Raw genomic sequence first — 14,040 nt, forward strand, 5'->3', positions numbered from 1 at the left:
CAGCTTTAATGTGAAAAGTCTTGTTTACAGCCTCCAGTGGTCCCACGTCTAAAGATAACCACTGTTTAGCCCAATACTTAATCCATCGCATTCCAATCCTTTAAGCACTCTCAACTCGAATTTCATCATAAAAACATAAAGTGGAGGCATTCATGATGTTATTAGTGTCTGGATCTATCCACTGAAAGAGAAGACATTAGGAGCCAGAGAATGCAAAGGAAAATATCCTTTAGGTCTAGCACTGTGAACCTGTTTGCACTCTCTGGGACTTAGATCATATGGGGTATGGGCTAGAGGCTAGCAGGTGAATTAGGACCCGTGCCTCATTAACTGCCTTCAGGTCTTGGATAAATCTGTTTTCCCCATTTTATTTATTTATCTTTTTAATGTGCACAATGGGGATATTACACAAAGATTGGTAGGATTGAAATAGCCCATAGTTTAAAACTTGGTTACCAAAATTTGGATGCCATTTTAAGCAACATGGATGGACTTAATATTATCATACTAAGTGAAGTAAGTTGCACAAGAGAAAGACAAGCATCATATTATATCACTTATATTTGAAATCTAAAAACTGGCTACAAATGAACTTATTTGCAAAAAGACACAGACTCATAGATTTTGAAAAGTAACTTATGGTTACCAAAGGGGACAGGTTGGGGCAGGGATAGACTGGGGGTTTGGGATTGCCATGTGCAGTGAGATATATGGAATGATTGGCCAATGGGGAAATGCTGTATAATACAGGGAACTCTACCCAATATTCTGTGATAATCTATGTGGGAAAATAATCTGACAAAGAAAACAAAAATAAAATGCAAAAAAAAAAAATAAAGTCTCTTTTGGCTCAAAAAAACACAAGAATATTTGTTTTGTTCATCAGGAAGAGTGGGTTCTGATACAAATGATTCAGTGCTATTGAGATCATGTTCTTTTTACTTGAATAAAATATTAAAGTGATGTAAAACTGATGTCATAGTTAAAAATTTAACTCATAGTGAGGCAGAATATTAACTCAGGTAGTCAGTATAGGAACAAAGGCTTGGATACCTTCTTTTGATATGGATATTGATTAACATATGTGGCTTAAGGCCTCGAGGGAGTAACACCTCCACAGGTCTTATTTTATTATAGGAAATGCATATTCCCCACAGGCTTTGTTTACTATAGGAAATGGGAATCTCTAGCCCACCCCTCAACTGATAGAAAAGGAATGAGAATGGTGAATTAATCTAAGGAAAGAAAAGGAAAGAGAAACCATAAAACTTACAGGGGACATTTCCAACCCTAAAACCGTTATTGGACAAGGACTGATAAAGGTTACTGAGCAAGGCCAATGGGAGAAAACCACATCTTTCTGGATCCCAGGTTTGTGACCCCCCCCCACCTTTAAGAGATAAAAATCCCTATAGGACAATAAAAAAGGGGGCTCTTCTCCCTCCTCCCAGCAGCCCTGGAAGCTATTTGCTTTCCTTAATAAAGACTTTGCTTGTTTGCTGCCTGTGTGTTCACAGAAATCATTCTTCACACTTGTGGTTACTAAGGAGAAGGCGGAATGAGTGGATGGACTGGGAGTTTGGGGTTAGTAGATGCAAACTATTACATTTAGAATGGATAAGCAATGTCTCTTAGCACTGTTATATAGCAAAGGGAAATACATCCAATCACTTATGATAGAACATGATAGATTATATGTGTGTGTGTGTCTGTCCCTGTGTGTGGGCATAATTGGGTCAATTTGCTGTAGAGCAGAAATTATCCGCACATTGTAAATCAACTATAATAAAAAATTTTTAAAAGTTTACTCATAACCAACACACTTAATGGTGAAAGACTGAAAACATTTCTTTTAAGGCCAAAAACAAAGCAAGGGTGTCCACTTTCGTTACTTCTAATTAATGTAGCACTACAAGTACAAAAAGGAACAATTGGGTAAGTAAAACAAACAAATTAAACAACAAAACTGCAAAGAAAATAGTAAAATTAACTTGGTTTACAGATTATATTATTTAATATGTAGAAAATAAAAATTATTAAATATGTTGAAAACTTAGTAATTCTTGTCAATAAAATATTCTTGATTATCAAAGATGGTATGATTGCTTACAGAGATGCGTGGGGAAATGGCTTTAGCTAACAAACTTCCTTAAATTATCTTTGTTGGAAGTATTAAAACATCTCAGATTAGACTTTTACAAATCTCTAAATCACAATGTCACTCTCTTCCAATCTTTACAGAAATTTGAATTGCATCCTTTTTTGTTGTTGTTGTTGTTTTTGTTTTGTTTTGTTTTTTCTTTTTAGGGCTGCACCAGAAGCATATGGAGGTTCCCAGGATAGGGGCTGAATTGAGCTGTAGCCACTGGCCTAATCCATAGCCACAGAAATGCCAGATCCAAACATCATCTGCCACCTACACCACAGCTCACAGCAACACCAGATTCTTAACCCATTGAGAGAGGCCAGGGATCAAACCTGCATCTTCATTGATCCTAGTCAGATACATTTCCACTGAGGCACACTGGGAAGTCCTGCCTCCTGTCTTCTCAAGTAAATTAAAATTTTAGCATTTCTCCAAAATGACCTTCCTTATATATCACATATAGGACTGCAAAAAAATGGTAAATCAGGTTACCAAGTCAAATTTACAAAGAAGTCTTTGAGTGCATTTGTCACAGTAATTCAATTGATTGATTTCATACATTTATCTAAATGTCTATAATAAGAACTATTTTGCATTGCCATCAATTATCTACAATGTATAGCATTGTTAGATGGTTTTCATAGGATCAGAATCCACATACCCAGAAGAGTGTCCTCTACAGTCTAGACAAGAACAGTTCTATACAGGAGTTCCTATCTTGTCACTGCAGAAACAAATCCAACTAGGAACCATGAGGTTGAGGGTTTGATCCCTGGCCTTGCTCTAGGGGTTGGGGATCCAGCATTGTCGTGAGCTGTGGTGTATGTCAAAGACATAGCTTGGATACTGCATTGTTGTGGCTGTAGTGTAGGCTGGCAGCAACAGCTCTGATTGGACCCCTAGCCTGGAAACCTCCATGTGACACAGGTGCATGTCCCCCACCCCAAATAACAGTTCTATATGGTATCATTGAATGGAGACCTATGTGAGATTCCACATTCCTTCAAGTGACTTCACAACATATTTTATTCAAGAGAGACAAGGGATACATTAGGATTTTACTGAAAGTACTTAATATTCAAATAATGTGTACTTCCAATTTTTGAAGGTATACAGTTAGAGAACAATACATTTTTTTTACAATATAAAGAACTCTAGAAGATTTTATGTATATGTTTGTGTGCTTCTAATTCATCCCCTTCAGTGAAATTTTCCAAAGGTGAATTAGATTTATTTGGTAAATAGATAATTATAAGACAAGGTATTTTCAAAGACAGAGCTGATTATAAGAATATGCTCTTCAAATTTGGTTTTTCAAGGTGGGATCAAGATGGTGAGGAGTAAGATGTGGCACTCACCTTCTCCCACAAACACATAAAAAAATCCATCTACATGTAGAACGATTCACACAGGACACCTTCTGAATGCTGGCAGAAGACATGAAACCTCAAAAAGAGCAAGGAACCTTCAAAATAACTGGGAGGAACAAAAGGAAAAAATAGAGAGAGAGCAGTTCCCATCATGGCACAGTGGAAACTAATCCAACCAGGAAACATGAGGTTATAGGTTTGATCCCTGGCTTCACTCAGCTGGTTAAGAATCCAGCATTGCTGTGAGCTGTGGTGTACATTGCACATGCAGCTTGGATCTGATGTGGCTGTGGCTGTGGCATAGGCTGGTAGCTGTAGCTCTGATTGGACCCCTAGCCTGGGAACCTCCATATGCCATGGGTACACCCTAAAAAGCAAAACAAACAAACAAACTAACAAAGAGAGAAAGGAATCAGGGTGGGACCAGAACTTCTGAGAGAGAGCTGAGAAAGAGGGAAGGAACTCATACCCTGGGAAGCCAATGATGACAGTGAGATCCACTGAGATGAAGGGACCTCAAACCTGCAGAGAAAAGTACGGCAGGTGGACTAAGAAGGGCGAAGCAGAGAGCGCTGCAAAGATCATTGGTTCCACTGGCCCCCAGACACCATAGCCTGAGACATTCAGGCAGGGGCTGGGCACTGAAACTCAGGCTCTGGGGAGAGGATTAGGGTTGGCAGTGCAGAGACAGCCTGAGAGATCTGGGCAGTGGTGTACCACAGCAGGGAATCCTGGAGGAGGTCTGGGCCCACAGGAAAAGCAAGGCACTATTATTGGGAGATCAAGAGGAGGGGCAGAATGCCATAGGAATTTCTTTCTCTGGAAATTCTCAGAGTCTTGTAAGGTGGGGCTACTGGTGGTAATGGCCCTTACTGCTCCAGCTATGGTGGTAGAACCTCCTGCATGGGCTAAGCAGGACGGGGTGCTTCTTGCATGGTCTACAGGTGGTCTCTGACTCCAGAGGTGGGTGTGGCCCACTACGACTAGGACTCCATGAGCAGGCACCACTTGTGGCCCCAATCACTTCAGAGGGTGGCAGAGAAGAGGGCATTGCAACCAAGCACCACCTGTTGAGACTCTCCCTGCTCTGGGAATGCATATACCCTGTTGTTGCCACTGCCAAATACTTCAGGCACTGACTTAGCCTGCCTGAATCTCATTATTACTTCCCAGAGCTCTGCAACTATGAGTAGATTGTGCCACATTCTTGTGTTTCCTTGCCACTGTCAAGAGCCAAGAAACCAGGCGTTGACCACTAGCACTGCCCATTGATTCCTTGTCCCTGAAACACACGTAGCACCCTATCAAGGGCATAAGAGCCTGCTCATACTGAAGAAAGAGACAGAACATACCCAAACTCCCACACCAAAAATAAATAGTAAGCCCCACTGGGGCACTCTTGTAGTTGGTTTCCCTAAACTGACAGAGTAAGAAAAATATAAGCAAAAAGAAGAGCCTCAGGAATCATTCCCATTTAAAAGAACAGAAAGCATTCACCTGAAGCAGCAAAAAATTAAAAAGGCCTCTGCAGTTTAAAAACACTGAGTTCAAAAGGATATAGTGACAAGTTCCCATCACGGCTCAGTGGAAATTAATCTGACTGGTATCATGAAGTTGTACATCACTCCCTGCCCTTGCTCAGCAGGTTAAAGATCTGGTGTTGCCATGAGCTCTGGTATAAGTCACAGATGTGGCCTGGATCTGGTGTGGCTGTGGCTGTGGCATAGGCCAGCATCTACAACTCTAATACAACCCCTAGCCTGGGAAAATCCATGTGCTGTGAGTGTGGCCCTTAAAAAAAAAAAAAAAAAAAAAAAAAAAAAGGAGATAGTGAAAATTCTGAAGGAATTAAGGGTGAATATAAAGGAAGTAAGAGAAGATATAAACAGTAATGCTGATTGCTTTAGAAAGGAACAAGAAAATATAAGGATCAGCCAAGAAAAGTTAGAAAATTCATTTGCAGAGACTCAAAATGAAATAAAGGCACTGAAGAGCAGAATGAATAATGCAGAGAAACAAATTATGACTTGGAAGATAGAATAGTGGAAATCACCCAATCAGGACAGCAGATAGAAAACCAAATGAAAAAAACATGAAAGCAATATAAGAGATCTACGGGATGACATAAAGTGGACCATTCTACACATAATATGGATCCCAGAAGGAGAAGAAAAAGAAAAGGTGATTGAAAATATATTTGAAGAAATTATGGCTGAAAATTTTCTAAATCTAAAGGAAACATGTCAAGATACAGGAAGCACAGGGGGCCCCAAACAAGTTGAACCCAAATATGCTCACACTAAGACATAATAAAAATGGGAAAAGTTAAAGAGAGGATTCTAAAGGCAGGAAGAGGAAAACAGAGTTAATTATAAGCAAAATCCTGTAATGCTATCAGCTGATTTATCTGCAGAAACACTACAGGTCAGAATAGAGTGGCAAGATATATTCTAAGATCTAAGGGAAAAATTTGTAGCCTAAAACACTCTACCCAGCAAGGATATCATTTAAAATAGAAGGAGAAATAAAGAATTTCTCTAACAAACAAAAACTAAAAGAGTAGAGCAATACTAAACTCATTTTACACACATACACATAGACTTTATAGTTTAAATGATCCAAATATATCCATAGACAGGTAACATTAGCCATTTTTCAATCTTCACTATATATTCTATTTTATATTTTCATATAAAATCTAGATAAGTAATTTCTAGGTTTTGATTAGAAATTGCAAATTCATTATGGGTAAAAAACTAAGTAGAAAGCAGTGTTCAGATTACAACAGGTGCGTTCTTCATTTGTATTACATATATATATATATATGTATACATATATATATATATATGTATACATATACATATATATATATGTATACATATACATATATATATATGTATACATATACATATATATATATATATTAAGCAGGGAATAAGAAGTGCTGTCCTCCACAATCTTTATTGAGAATTGGGATCCCTAGGTGTTAGATTTATTCTTCAATTATCCAAAAGTGTAATATCATATATTTATCTTGCACATATCCAAAAGTGTAATATCATATATTTAAGCTCTATCTCTTCCAGGCCCTCATCTCACTTTCCTTGAAGAAATTACAGTTATGAATCTGATCCAAAACTACTTTCTGTGGTGCATTTCATAATACATAATTTTTGCTGAACAGTATTCTAAAAATTGCAGCTACTTGTTGGATCTCAAACTCCAATTAAAAAATCTGTTTTTTAGCTTGAACAAATATATATATTACATTCCTCATTTCCTAAACTGATTACGTTAAGTCTTGAATGATTTCAATCCAGGCAGTAAACAACACTGCTAGAAATTTTGTACAATAAAATTGGCTTCTATGTGATAGCCCAGTGTGCTTGCATGAAACATCTCTACTCCGAGAGAACATGATCATTTTACCTGTGCTGTTATAAAGCACGCTCTTCTCAGCTGCAATATTTTCCACATCCAGAGGATACATCACAGGTTTTAGATAAAATACCTCCTCACTTTTTTACCAAACATTGTTTGTCCTTCAACTTCCTTCTTTTTTTCTTCACATATCTTATTTCAACTATGGCCAAATAAGTCTAATATTCAAAATACATTTTAATTCACATAAATTTTATTATATACTTTATAATAGAATATCATAATTGTTCTCAATTACATTTCATCATTTGATATAGGTAAGGATAAGCCCATGTATTATTCACCATATATCCAGAAGAGTAACTCATAGAAAACATCAGCCATTGCCTTTCTGAATTTATTTACTATCATTTCACAGTCAATAACTCACAATCATATTGATTGTTAGAATTGTATTATAAGAAGGGTTGGGTTTAAAATGAGCTTTATGTCTTTAAAAAAATTTGAATAAGTATTTGAATGGTCCATCTATTTTTTTTATTTTTTATTTTTTTGTTAAATATATTAGCATAATTTATTTACATATCTTATTAAACCAACTTCAGCCAAATACAGTTTCCTTTTAAGAGTTTTCAGCTAATGATATGCCTGAATGTATTCAATGATTAGTATAAACAAAAGTACTTAATTCAGAATAACTTAAAAAATAAAAAAATAAAAAAATGGAGTTCCCATTGTGGCGCAGCGGTTAACGAATCCGACTAGGAACCATGAGGTTGCTGGTTCGATCCCTGGCCTCACTCAGTGGGTTAAGAATCTGGTGTTGCCATGAGCTATGGTGTTGGTTGCAGGTGCGGCTCAAATCCCAGGTTGCTGTGGCTCTGGCGTCAGTCGGTGGCTACATCTCCAATTAGACCCCTAGCCTGGAAACCTCCATATGCCGCGGGAGTGGCCCTAGCAAAAAGTAAAAAGACAAAAAAAAAAAAAGAAAAAAAAAGAATAACTTAACAGTTGTTAAGGAGACTTTCTTCTTCTGTGGCGAATAGAAATAAAAATAAAATTAGTATCCATACCCTTTATTATATCCTTAATTTCACATGCTCACTGGCTTGATTAGTTGAAAGCAGTCTATACTTCTTCATAGAAGCAAAATCATTTTCTGAGTAAATTTCTTTGAAAAAATTCTAAACAAATATACATATTAATATTTTTATCTCTACAGTTGATATTTTAAATACCTTTATGGAAGCTCAGGAGCTGCAGTAATTTAATTCTAGTCCTTTATCTGCCGGTTCAATTTAAAACATTTTTTTTCTTTATCAACCAAGGAATGTATGTCCACATGTTCACAGAAACTTACATGATGTAGGTTAAGTCACTAATAGTCCAGGATGGGAACAAGCCAGGTTTCAGAAAGGAGTTCTGATAAATTCTGTAGAAGTTTTCTTAGGTGGGTTTAGGGTCAATTTAGTGGGGAAAGAAACAAATTATTCAGAATCTTCCAATATTATATGTCTCTAAATGTTTTGGATCATATGTTTGATGTATTGTTTAGTAAATGCACAGTAAAGATATATCTGCAAATATTAATTTATTTCCTAGTTCTGATCATTTGTCCAAATAATAATAAATCAATATAATTTTATGAATTTAATAAGATATGAGCAGAAATTCTTGAAACACTGCACTTATGAGAAGTTTTCTTTATTTAAGGTACACATAATTTCAAATTGCTTCCATTCTTTTGGAAATACACATTAAACTAAAAAAATATTTTCATGTATTAAGCTAAATAATGAAAATGATGATATTACTTTGGTGCAATAATAGAGAATATTCTATAATGCAATTGTGATGCAGATCATAACTTCAGTGTTCTTATATTTCTCATTTTTTTAAGGAAGTGAATTAATTGCACCTTTTACTTGGGAAGGTGTAACATTGATCCAATTTATATTTTTAAAATGGTATTTTAAAAATGTATGATTTTTGAATTACAGCATGTCTCACTGAAGACTTCTTTTATGTTTAATTTATTTTAAGTTGTTTGTGTTTTATGGATCTGGATATTCATCTCCCTTCTCAGATTTGGGATTTTGTTGTTGCTGTCATTATTGCTATAAATAAGCTTTTTTCCCCTTTCCTCTTTTTCTGCTCTTTCTGGGATTTCTATAAGGCATATATTGCGGTCTTATATAATCCCATAAGTGGTATAGTTTTTTTTCATTTTTTAAATTATTTTTTTATTATTGTTACCCTAAGTGAATAATTTGAAATAATTGATCTTTTATCATATAGTTTCTTTCCTTTGCTTGATCATGTCTGCTGTTTAGTCTATTAATATTTTTTTTCTTTTTTTTTAATTTCACTGTGTTCAGTTATAGAATCAGAATTTCTGTTTGGTAAACTTTTATGGTTTCAAATTTTGTTGAACTTCTCATTTTGCTCCATTATTGTTTTCCTGATTTTGTTTAGTTTTTTTGTATATTTTTTTAGCTCACTAAGCTTGTTTAAGATAAATATTCTGAATTTTTGTCAGGCATTTTCAAATGGAGCTTATGAATTTTTTTCTTGTTTTGGAAATTTTCAGGAGAGGGCAGAGTGATGGGTGTGGATATACTGGCTTGTGATTTTTTGTAATTCTAACATTTTATTTCCCCAAATTCCTCCTCAATTGAGATGAAGAAATGGCAGGAACAGAAATTGTTTGGGCACACTAGACCCTTTCTACATTATTTCCTCCGTGCAGAGATGCAGCCCTCTGCTTTGACATCACAGTAAATAAAGATCCAGCAACACTGCCTGTGACAAAAATGGTATAAATGTGTGTGCATTCTTATATGCAGTATTGTTGCTTTCACTGTGTAATGAAACATGGCTTGTGCATTTCAAAATTAAATAATTTATATATTTAGGGACTGTGTTAATAGAAATTAAATGTAATTTATTAAAATTTTTAACAATCATTATTATTATAACATTAACTAAATAATATTAAATGAATATCATATAGTAAAAATATTTAATATTATAATACAAATATTTTTTGAATAAAATTTATTCATTTAAAAATAATAATACATTTAATTATTTTCATGTTGCATTGAGATATAATTGGCAGATAACATTGATGACATTAAGGAGTAGAAAATGATGTTTTGATATATGTATACATTACAAAAAGATTATCGCAATAAGTTTAGTTGAAATCCATCACCAACAATTACAATTTTTTTGTCATGAGAATTTAAAAAAAATCTACTCTTTTAGCAACTTTTAAATACATACTATATCATTTTGACTATAAAAATCACTATGCTGTTCATTATATCCCTAGTACTTACATATCTCATAATGAGAAATTTTACCTCTGTCAACTTTCACCTATTTTGCCTATGCATTTTTAGAAATTTTTGATAAAATTGTAATGTTTGAAATATAATCTTAGTTTCATAAAAATACAGAAATTATTGGATCTCTCTCTCCCTATCATTTATCTATCCATTCTTTCTTTATATTATAAAAAATTATTTTTTTGGAGTTCATGTTGTGGCTCAGTAGGTTACCAACCCAAGTAATATCCATGAGGAAGTGGGTTCAGTCCCTGAACCTGCTCGATGGTTTAAGGATCTGGCAATGCCAGTGAGCTGTGGTCTAATTGCAGATGTAGCTCAAATATCATGTTGCTGTGTCTGTGGTGTAGGCACGCAGCTTTAGCTCTAATTTGACTCTTACTAGGGGAACTTCCATGTGCTACAGGTGCAGCTCCAAGATAAAAAGATAAAAAAAGATAAATTTTATAAATTCTAACAATTTTAGTAGGAGAAAATAGGAATCCTCGAGAAATCTTTGATTTTCTATTAGTAACTTGGGTGATTGTAACTGATACCATATATTTTAGATATATGTATTTATAAAACAAATAACTGTGATAATTTTATTTATTATTTTCAGTTTTGAAAGCATCTACTTCTTTCACCATTTGAAAAGATAAAAATGTTTATTTCATAAAAATCATTATTAAAAAAATGTTTATTTTCTTTTAAGGGATATGAAAAACAGATCTTCTATATACAAATATGGAAATAGAGAATATGTATTTCAAGTATTTTTTTCCTTTTTTTTTTTTTTTTTTTTTTTTGTCTTTTTGCCTGTTCTAGGCCTGCTCCTGCAGCATATGGAGGTTCCCAGGCTAGGGATCTAATCGGAGCTGTAGCTGCCAGCCTATGCCAGAGCCACAGCAACATGGGATCCGAGCCACACCTGCAACCGACACCACAGCTCATGGCAATGCTGGATCCTTAACCCACTGAGCAAGGGCAGGGATCGAACCCGCAAACTCATGGTTCCTAGTTGGATTCGTTAACCACTGCGCCACGAGGGAAACTCCTATTTTTTATGGAGAAAATTACTTTTGATCATATTTTGTAGTGCTTTTAGAACACCTTTATTTCCAAAGCTGTAGATAATTGTGTTGAAAGAGGATGTGAAAATGGTGTAGAATATTGCTGGGGACTTACCTTGGCCTGGAGTGTGGTACCATTCAGGTTTCATATATATGAAAATAAATGACTCATAGTACATGATGACCAAAGCCACATGAAAGAAACAGGTAAAAAATGATTTTTCCATGCTTCTCATGATTTCATTTAGAGTACAACAACGAGAATTTGGACATAAGAGGCAAAGATTAGGAAGAAAGTGATGAGCAGGAAAATGATGATAAACTCCTCATTCATAGTGTGTTGTGACCACACAGGACAACACCAATATGGCTGGGACTTCACAAAAAAGTGGTTTTTGAGACACAGAAGGGAAAGTGAAGTGCATAAGCTGTGTGAACAATGGAGTTGACTGTCTCAAGAAGTCAGGGCACTGCAGCCATGAGGATGCTGACATAGTCATTCATAAGAATGGGATAGCACAGTGGATGAGAGATGGCTACCTAACAATCATAGGACATCACTGACAGAGGAAAGGCACAACACCCAAGAGGGTGAGGGACAGAAATATTTGGAAGCCACAACCTGAAAATGAAATAATACTATTGCTTGACAGAAAGTCAGTGATCATTTTGGAAACAATGTTGGAAATATGCAAGATATCCACAAAAAAAGAGATGCTGAGCAGGAAATCAGAGTGTGGAGTCATAAATCCCTGTGGATAAGGAGAAAAATGCATTTTCTGTTATAGTCATAATAAAAATAATTAATGTAAAGGAGAAGAAAATCAGGCTTGTTTGGGAAGACGAGAAGAGTCCCAAAAGAATGAAGTCACTGCTGAAAGTGATTCTCATGTCCCATCAAGAATTCTTTTTTACCTGTAAATAAATAAATAGCTAAACAGAAGGGAAAGAAAAATTAATGTATATCTCAAACTCCTTTACATTTAGCTGCATACTAAAATGAGTTAGTGACACATATCTTGCAATTAATGCCAAAGGTCTTTCAGCCAGCTTTTGATATAGGTATGTCTTATAATAATGGACATTTATCTATTGAATCAACTATTTTATTTCATTATAAAATAAACCCTTTAATTCTATATTTACTTCCCTGGAATATTAATGCCCCTTTGCTATGATATTGAAAAGTTTAAAAATCAGCCTATAAATATGGTTTGCTGGATGTTTGCATGTAAAATTGGTCCTTGTCTGTTCTGATTACAGTTCAGTAAAATCTGATGTAGACATAGATTCAGACTTCAGGCAGTGGTACCTCTCATATACTGGCTGATCATAAATAAGTGTTTAAAATCAATGATTAATGACAACTCAAATTTAGTATACCTGTATACAAAATTCTTGATTTTTTCTTGCTTCCTAGAATAATTTTTTTGTTTTGATTTTGCTTTTTCCATTAATGATGTACTTTGCTATAGCCATCTTGATTTGAGTCAATACTTCCATTTTACTGTTAATAAGTATGGACAATGTTTATTTGCACCGAATCCCTGGACAATTGTAGGTTTTCAAATGCTTATTAAAAAAATTATTGCTTTAAGTTTGTTTGGCCTCTGATATCAAAGGTTTCCAATGATGCTTCAAATATATTTACCTTTTTAGATTGTTTTGTTGTCTCCACAAGATTATCTATTATTTTGTCTTCAAGTATTGGAAGAAGTCCTTCAGTTCATAATACATTACCAAACTCCTTAATCATCTTACTTCTAACACATTCTCCCAATCTCTATGAAGCAATTAAAGTTTTGACAATTCTCTTTTATAATACTTTGCCCAATAAATCAATTAGGCATCTGGAACATCCTATCATGACATGGAATGATGGACATAATGCCTGCAATGACATCCAGGATCTTGAATGAAAACCATTATTGAAGTCAAAGAAGAATGATTGAGTTTTGAGCTTCCTAATTCTAAGTTAAACAGTGCAGAAACATACATCACATGCCACATAGCCTAATCCACAGTTGTGCAACTCTTACTCATCATAAAGTAACTTTCTCTCCATTTAGCATCAGCATTTCCTTCTTTAATAATGCTAAATCTCAGAAAAGGGATGTAACATGTAGTTTACATCTCCGTATCTTCTAGAAGAAACTTATAGCCTAATTGTAGAAAATGCTATTTTTAGTTACAGATGCAACCATATCTCAATCCTTTCTCAAAGGGAATTGAAAAACTTTGTGGTCTTTACTCAGTGAATTTACTATACTTTAATCATTCTTATCATTTTTCACTTATCAAAATTCTCAAAATGCATTATATAACCATTAATTTCGATGTAACTAAATTCAAAATAATTTTCATTTTTCTACCAGATATGTCATTATATAAATGAATCATACAGAATATTACTTTAAATTTAGATTTACTGGTAATAGATTATCACTAATCTTGGTAAGACTGCACAATTATAGGTTAAACAAATGTTTACATGCTTCTAATTTTTTCTTTACATTAAAGTTTTGACAGTAAGGCAAACAAAAGACAAAAATACCTAATTGTTTTATTTCTGAAAAATATTTATTTATTATTTATCTATTTATTTAATTATCTTGCTTTTGAAAGCCATGCCTGTGGCATATGGAAGTTCCTAGACTAGGGGTGGAATTGGAGCTGCAGTTGCTGACCTATGAATTAACCACTGCAACATAGGATCTGAGCTGTTCACATTTCCATTT

General features: G+C 34.6%; 1 pseudogene; it reads right to left on the bottom strand.

The window, feature by feature from the left end:
- Nucleotides 1–11,286: 11,286 nt before the first annotated feature.
- LOC146405416 (olfactory receptor 2AJ1-like) lies at nucleotides 11,287–12,193 on the bottom strand (annotated as a pseudogene).
- Between the last annotated feature and the right edge of the window lie 1,847 nt (nucleotides 12,194–14,040).

The sequence above is a fragment of the Sus scrofa genome, chromosome 2 (genome assembly GCF_054392235.1).
Source record: "Sus scrofa isolate SSC_HxYL_T2T_F1_AM1 chromosome 2, Sscrofa_HxYL_maternal_Yorkshire_Landrace_v2.0, whole genome shotgun sequence".
Classification (NCBI taxonomy): Eukaryota; Metazoa; Chordata; class Mammalia; order Artiodactyla; family Suidae; genus Sus; species Sus scrofa.